This window comes from Otolemur garnettii, unplaced genomic scaffold, assembly GCF_000181295.1.
Source record: "Otolemur garnettii isolate 467f Iridium unplaced genomic scaffold, OtoGar3 scaffold00034, whole genome shotgun sequence".
Lineage (NCBI taxonomy): Eukaryota > Metazoa > Chordata > Mammalia > Primates > Galagidae > Otolemur > Otolemur garnettii.
This window is the reverse complement of record NW_003852429.1, coordinates 244,152-251,901: the sequence shown is the minus strand read 5'-3', so window position 1 is coordinate 251,901 and position 7,750 is coordinate 244,152.

The window sequence follows — 7,750 nt, the reverse complement described above, 5'->3', positions numbered from 1 at the left end:
AAAGAAAGAAAGAAAAGAAAGAAAGAAAAGGAAGGAAGGAAGGAAGGAAGGAAGGAAGGAAGGAAGGAAGGAAGGAAGGAAGGAAAGATGGAGACTTTATGTCTTTTTTATTTTCCTGGATGGAGTTGTAACACTCTCTATAGTATCTCAAGAATGGAAAAAAAAATCCAATGTACTCAACACTAATAAGAAACCAATTTATAAATAACTACATGCTATACGAATGATAAAACACAAATATAGTCTAGCAAGGGGGAGGGGAGAGAAAGATGAGGGGAAGGGGTGGTGGAGGATGATTGGTGGGATCTCACCTAATGTGCACAATCCCAGGGTATTCAACACACGCCTGAGAGAAAACCTCTTCTACAACTTGAACTTTACCTCAGAAGTGAGAACAATGTAACCTAAACATTTGTACCCTAATATTAACTTGAAATAACAAACCTTGTAAAATAATACCAAATTGTTTAGATAACGATAAACTCCAAGTTCAAGAGAGGGGAAATGGAATCACCCAGGATTGTGGAAGAGAACACTGAGCACTTCAAATGAGTGGGAGGTAGACAGAGGTTAATTATATCATTCCTTTTCCTCTTTATAGATTGTATAGACCTGAAATATTTCTTAATAAAAACTACCCAGATCCTTCATAATGAAAGTACCACAGGATATGGATATTGGGGGGACTTGTGCATCTTGGGACAGAACATGGAAACTTGTCCTTTCCACTTCGTTTTGCTATAAATATAAAACTACATTAAGAATAAAAATAAAATGTTTCCTTTATTTTTAACAATTTGCATTTAAATATTAATTTTACAAATAGCAAATTCAAGAAAAATAATTCTCTCATGATATTTTAGATCAATTTAGAGAGAATTTACATCATACGAGTATTAAAGTTCACTAAGACCCTGCAAAATATTTCTACATATTTCAACTTTCTGTACTTAGTACAGTATTTTTAGTTCTTTCCACTATGATGTACTGTTTGTGTCCTTGGTTTAATCCCTGCCTGCTTCCACAAACAAACATTTCATGCTTACCTTTGTTTTTATATTTTCTCCTATTAATACAATGTTTAATTTATTCATTTGCTTGGTATATTATTAGCTTTCTTCTCCAGTAGGACGAAGGAACCAAGAATGCAAATTTTGTTTGTTTTGATCACTGATCTTTCCTAATGACTGGCAATAGCTAATAGAAGGTTTTCGATAAATATTTATGTATAGTATTTTTCCTTTAATCTGCTCATATAGCAAATTACTTCATTAACAAATTTAATGTCAAACCATGCTGTCATTCCTGAAAGAAGCCTGGTGTACGCATGATTTACCTTTTAATATACTGTTGTATTTTTATGTTAGTATATTAATTTAATTTAATTTTTTTTATTAAATCATAGCTGTGTACAATGCAATCATGGGGAACAATGAGGTGGTTTTACATACAATTTGAAATGTTTTCATCAAACTGGTCAACATAGCCTTCACAGCATTCTTAGTTATTGTGTCAAGACATTTATATTCTACACCTAGTAAATTTCACATGTACCCTTGTAAGATGCACCATAGGTGTGGTCCCACCAATTACTCTCCCTCCACCCATTCTCCCTGTCCCCTCCCCTCTCTCTCCCCTTCCTCTTCTTCTTGGGCTATAACTGGGTTATAGCTTTCATAAGAAAGCTATAAATTGGTTTCATACTAAGACTGAGTACATTGGATACATTTTCTTCCATTTTTGAGATACTTTACTAAGAAGAATATGTTCCAGCTCCATCCATGTAAACATGTAAGAGGTAAAGTCTATTATTTTAAAATGTGAATATATGCCTACTGTTAACAGAAGCTTCTGATACAGTATCTGACCTTGAAGTATTTTTTAATCCTTTCACACATTTGTTAGATTTGTCTTTCTGATTTTAAGAATATGTTTAAAACACTGATTCAATTTAATAATGACTATTTAGTAATATTTTAGCAATTATTGATAATTTTTGTTTACTTATTGTTTGAGTAAGTTATATTTTTATTATAAAGGATAATAATCTATTTAAATTCATAAAATGTATTTGACAAGTTATGATCACCATTGTTTATCTTACATGTTGAGTTCCATTTAAGTTTGCTGTTTTGGGGAGGAGTATTTATATTCAATATTGGTTTAGATTACCAAAGTATTTCAAAATTTATTAAAACCAAATCTGACTCTATTATTTCAATTTATCTTTTTTGCATTCCTTTTATTGGTGCATAATATTTTGCAGTTTTATGGGGTACATGTGATTTTTTTTTACGTGACAGCATAGGTGATGATCCTCTCAGGGATGAGCATTTATCTTTTTTATGTGTTGGTAACGTTTCTGGTCCTCTATTCTATCTAACTTGACCATTGTACTTATTTACCGACATCTGCTCTTCAATTTACTTTCTTCATGAAACATATAATTAGCTTTGTGACAACTCTACAAATGTAACTGCTTCAATGTTTTGTATCAAGATATTTTTTACTTTTTCCTTAATTTTGAATTGATAATGATCTAGTTATATTATATTCATGGGAAGTTATTTTCCCACTGCACTTGGAAGTCAACATTTTCTGGCTTTCATTGATGCCTTTGAGAAAAAGCACTTTTTCTGGTACATTATGCATTTTTTCCCTTGATTAATTTTGAGATTCCTCACTGGAGTCTTTTTATTTTCTGGGGGGTGGAGGGCTGCTCAGAGTCTTTGATATGGCTGAATTTGGATTTCTTTTCATTTATCTTCTCTTCGTGTCATTTTGTATTTCTTTCACCATTACTTTTTATAAACATAAAATATCTAATAGTTCAATTTATTGATTACTTTCAAATTTGACAATTGTTTCTTTAATACATAATAATTTTGTTCCCTTTGATTTTATGTTTATTTCTGCATTTTATTATTATGAAATTGTCTATTTTACTCTTTTCAAATAAAGTTCTTTATTGTCTCAAGCATATAAAGCATAATTCATATTGCTCAATTGACTTTCACTCATAATTAATTATTACTGGCACTTCCTGAAGCTTAAGCATTTCTTCATGAATTTTAAGGTTTTTATACTGAGCTCATACAGTCTGGTTGTTTCTTAGGTTTACATTCAGCCCCTTTTCTGAGTTTTGAGATTGTCTCTCAGTAGCAGCTGTATATTTTTCTTCCAGTAATTCCAGTGTTTTCATGTTACATGTTAATTTCTTACATTGTATGGCCTACAGAGTATGCAGTTTCAAACTATGCAAAACACAGACTCAAGCTTATGGCATCTCAGGGGATGTATTTCTTCTTTCTTCAAAGTCTGAACAAAAATAAGTTGTCTTTTTATATTGCTATGCTAGTAGCCAGAAATGATTTATTCCTCCAGTTTATAATTCTTAACAAAAAAGTCTAAGTTCTAACTTCAATTCTCTTATTCCCAAGATATTACCTCTGATCCCCTCACAATCATGGAGTCTCCACGCCCTCACAATGACCACATTTAATGACTGTACTTCCAGTGCCGTTCCAGTATGGGTTGGCATATTTATGACAGTTTATTTATGACCTGTGGATTTCCTTTAGTTTCTGTGAGTTCAACTCTATATTAAATTATTCCTCCTTTATTATTGCTATTTACTGCTATATAATTGGGGTAAAGTAGCACATTTCTTGCTATCTGTTTTGTCAGAACAACAAATCAAAGGACTTTCAATTTCTCAGCATTTCGTGTCTATACACACACTACTATCTGACGTCTACCATGATATATATATTTCTGAGGGCAGATTTCTTCCTCTGTGCATTTTTAAGCCCTGGGCCATCAGCTACCTATTTCTTCTATATGATATCCAGACATTAAGTTTCTCTTTTATATATTTTTGTGTTTTTTTAGCCAGTTATTTTTCCTCCAGGAATGAGAGCTCAGCGTAACTGCAGTGTTCGGTTAGAGGCTATTCATAGATTAGTTTTAGAAGGTATTTTAAAGAATATTTTTCCACCTGTGAAGATGCACATTGCACCTACATACATCAGGGGTGATGTTTTCCTCTTTCTCTTACATAATGTGAGAAACAGGACTTAGTTTTCACTAGTGGTCTTTGTTACTCAAGAAGAGTGAACCAGATGGTATCAAAATGAATGTGTGAATCAGCTTGTGAAAGATGACCTCCCTGTGCAGGAATGAACAATTCCTATCCAGTTCCATCAGGCAGCTTTAAACTGTGGCTTTTCCATCTAATAGATGTACAGGATCATTTTTTTCTTTTCATGAGACTAGCATTTGGCTGTTAAATATCTAATAATATTTACAATGACACTTCAAATTTCTCCTCTATTGTACCTAATAACTAATTTTCAATAAAAGCCATCACCTTATATGGCCTTTTCAATTTAAGTTATAATGCTCACATGACTTTGGTTTAGGGAGAGTTAGCAATAGACTGAAGTCCCAAAACCTTCCATGCCTCACTTAACTTCTATACATTAGACTGATTTTCAACCAGTTCAAGTATGAGTCTATATCTGATGGGCTAATCCCACATGGAATTGTCTCAATTTCCTATTTATGTATTAAAAATATTTGAACTTCACTTAGGTCATAGTACTGGCAATAGAATAGGGAATAATTCTGGCCAGGAATTCTCAACTCCAGCTCCAGTTTCCAAGAAGGAGAACATGACTTTCTTGTGTAGATTTTGTAGATAATTACTATAATTTGGTTTAAAATGGTTTTAAGTGCTCAAACTCTGCTTTCTACCTTCATATTTAGTTTAGCTTATAAATGTAGTGCTTTCCACAATTTTCCAAGTTTTGGTTTCTTTTTTTGGTTCCTATGCAACTGATCCTTTTTTTTTTTTTTTTTTTTATTCTACAAATGCATTTGAAGATAAGTAATTGATGTTAAGGGGTGCCTGAATGGACTGAAAGTCAGGAAACCAGATGAATGTTGACTCCCAACAGAGGCTCAGGGACATCAATATACACACAGATACCCTCCTAATGCAAAGCTGTCACTTCTATTTCTCTCAAATTTTCTTCATGATTTTATTCCCTTTGTTCTTTCATACACGTTTATCCGGTCAAAACCTCCTGGGTTTTATCTCTTGGAAAAAGCTTCACTAGTCTTAACAACATTTCCACTTTGCATGGGGCAGAGACAGACTTTTATAGAAGTTCAATCTAAACTAAGAGATTAGAGAACCCTGTACAAGCCTTCCATAACTTTCCTCGTAAAGGAACATAATGAACAAAGCAGACTCATAAAGTGTTTTGCTCTTAAAAAATGGTTTTATGTTATAAGTCACTTCTACTAAATCCTCTAAAATTTCCATTCAGAATGGAGAATTATTTTTCAGTAAGCCATTCTACTGTTGTACCAGCCCATAACCACAGAGACTCGGTGAGATAAAGAGTGTGAGTAACCATTTCATTCAGTCTCAGAGTGATGCAGCTTTAAAATGATGATTTATTTTACATACCAGAGGAAGTAATATCATGTTATAGAAAAATTAAGAAATCATACAAGTGGAAGATTTTGAAAAGACAACTCTTTGTAAATAAAGCACACTATACATGGTTTGAGGAAATATTATATGTATAAAATAGAAGAAACTGGTTTAGTTCACATCCTATGATAGCTAACTTAGGTACAAATATATACTTCTGTGCAAACATCATTTTGATCAGCTTGGAGTTGCACACTTTGAGTAATCAACTGTCATTTATCCAAATCATATAATTGACACAAACCTTTGAGAGGCATCTTTTTCCTATCCTACTATGTTAAAGAATAATTTGCTATGCTTATGTTATCCAGTGGGGAGATTGAGAACAGTCATGGCATCTACGTAACTGTTGAGATTTGATTAATCTTTAGACAATTATTTTTATATATTTGGAGAGACACAAAATAGATTATAAATCAATTTTTTTCAATTTTTAATTTTATATATTTTATTCAGTGCTAAATCTCCAAGTGTCCATCAATGGTTACCACAGAGTAGGTACTCAAATATTTTCTTTTTACATATACATGTGTTTATTAGGTATACATCAACTTTTATATCTTTTGTAATTTAGCTAATTTTGACTAATCATTCTTCTTTTAATATTTGACAGGGTATTAGTAGTTATTGACATGCCAGTGATCAGAGACCATAACATTTATTTTTGGCCTAAGAAACAGTGTGAATATTACTATGTTATGTTCTGTTTTTATAATATGGTATTTCTCTCCTTTCCTTGTGGTCTCATAGCAATGTCATAATGGTGTACACGGCATTAACTTCTCATTTACCTAAAAAGACTAATAAAGTTGGAAACATGTGAAAATGTAAAAGATATTAGGGTATACAAAGCTAGCATGTTCCCGTGAGAGCCATGGCCAATACTATAATGAGCCGGCTATTGATATACATACAGGGAAGCACATGAAGACCTTGCTTGAATCCTAATAGACCAGCTCTGCTTATTGTAGGGCTCTAATTACTTGTCTCATGTTATACCAACTTGAAGACCCATGTAAGGCTTTATAATAGGCTTGTCATAGTTGTCATGGTTCCTAGAAAGTGTAGGGACTTTGTGTAATTCATCAAACAGAGCCAAAGAGTTGTGAGCACCACGGTTTATGCAGTTCAGTTAGAGAATCTTAAAATAGTTCTGCAAGATGTCAAACTTCTTGAACACATTTATGTATTTAACAGACATACATATAGCCTTAATGCAGCTTTGTGGTTTTGACATGGATTAATTTATCCCATGGGAAGCCACAGTTTTTAACATCAACATGTAGAACATAACTGAGTATAGTTTGAAGTCTGTGCTTTTTAGTTTGTGCAAAAAAGAGCATAAAAAACATCTCTCCCTAATGGCTGCCCTCTCTATGCATATCACAAACTTGTTTCCACTGTACTTTCTTTAATGTGTTCCATTAACAAGAAATCCTAGCATGTCAACATATTCCTTTAGATGATTCAAAATGTACCACTTTTGAACAACCTGCTTATGAAGAACAACAGACATCCCTGTTTTCTCTTAGGCCTTTCCCATATCCTTTATTTCATTTAAAACAATGAAATGTAGGTAGCTAAGAGACTGCGGACTGTCTGGCAAAATTATCTTTTGAATATAGCATAGTAGCAAGATGATCTGCCTTTTAATAGTATGTCTAAATGCATTGTTAATATATTTAAAGCTTTCCATTACTAGTTAGAAAAATAAATGTATGAAAATTAATTTCACAGTCAGAAGAAAGAGATTTTGTCTTACATGTCTAGTATCTATTTACCTCATTTATATGCTGCCCCCTTTTTCACAGTAGCAGAAAGTCAAGAACTTTGAGTTGCTAAAATTTAATATAATGCATCAGAGTAAAAGATTAGTACAGCTTTGAAAAGACTTGACATATCTCCTTTATGTTTTTAAAACTTTCCCTGTGATGTCTTCTGTGCAATCTAGATTAAAAGACAACTTCATAGATCTTTCAACGTAGATTCTAAATCAGGAATCTGAGAAAGTAGAATCATTTGGAGGTGGTCCTAAGAATAAACACGATAACTCTAGATGGAGTTAGCCCAGTTGATACAAACAACTTATTTTCAGAATTTGGGACATATATTTTGCTTGCCTGCTGAATTCATTTTGAATAGAATTGCTACTATTTGTTTTAACCATCAAGTTGGAAACAACCGTCATAATAATAGGCAATTTAAATCAGTGTACAGTGCTTCCTTATCCAAGGAGAACATAGTTTG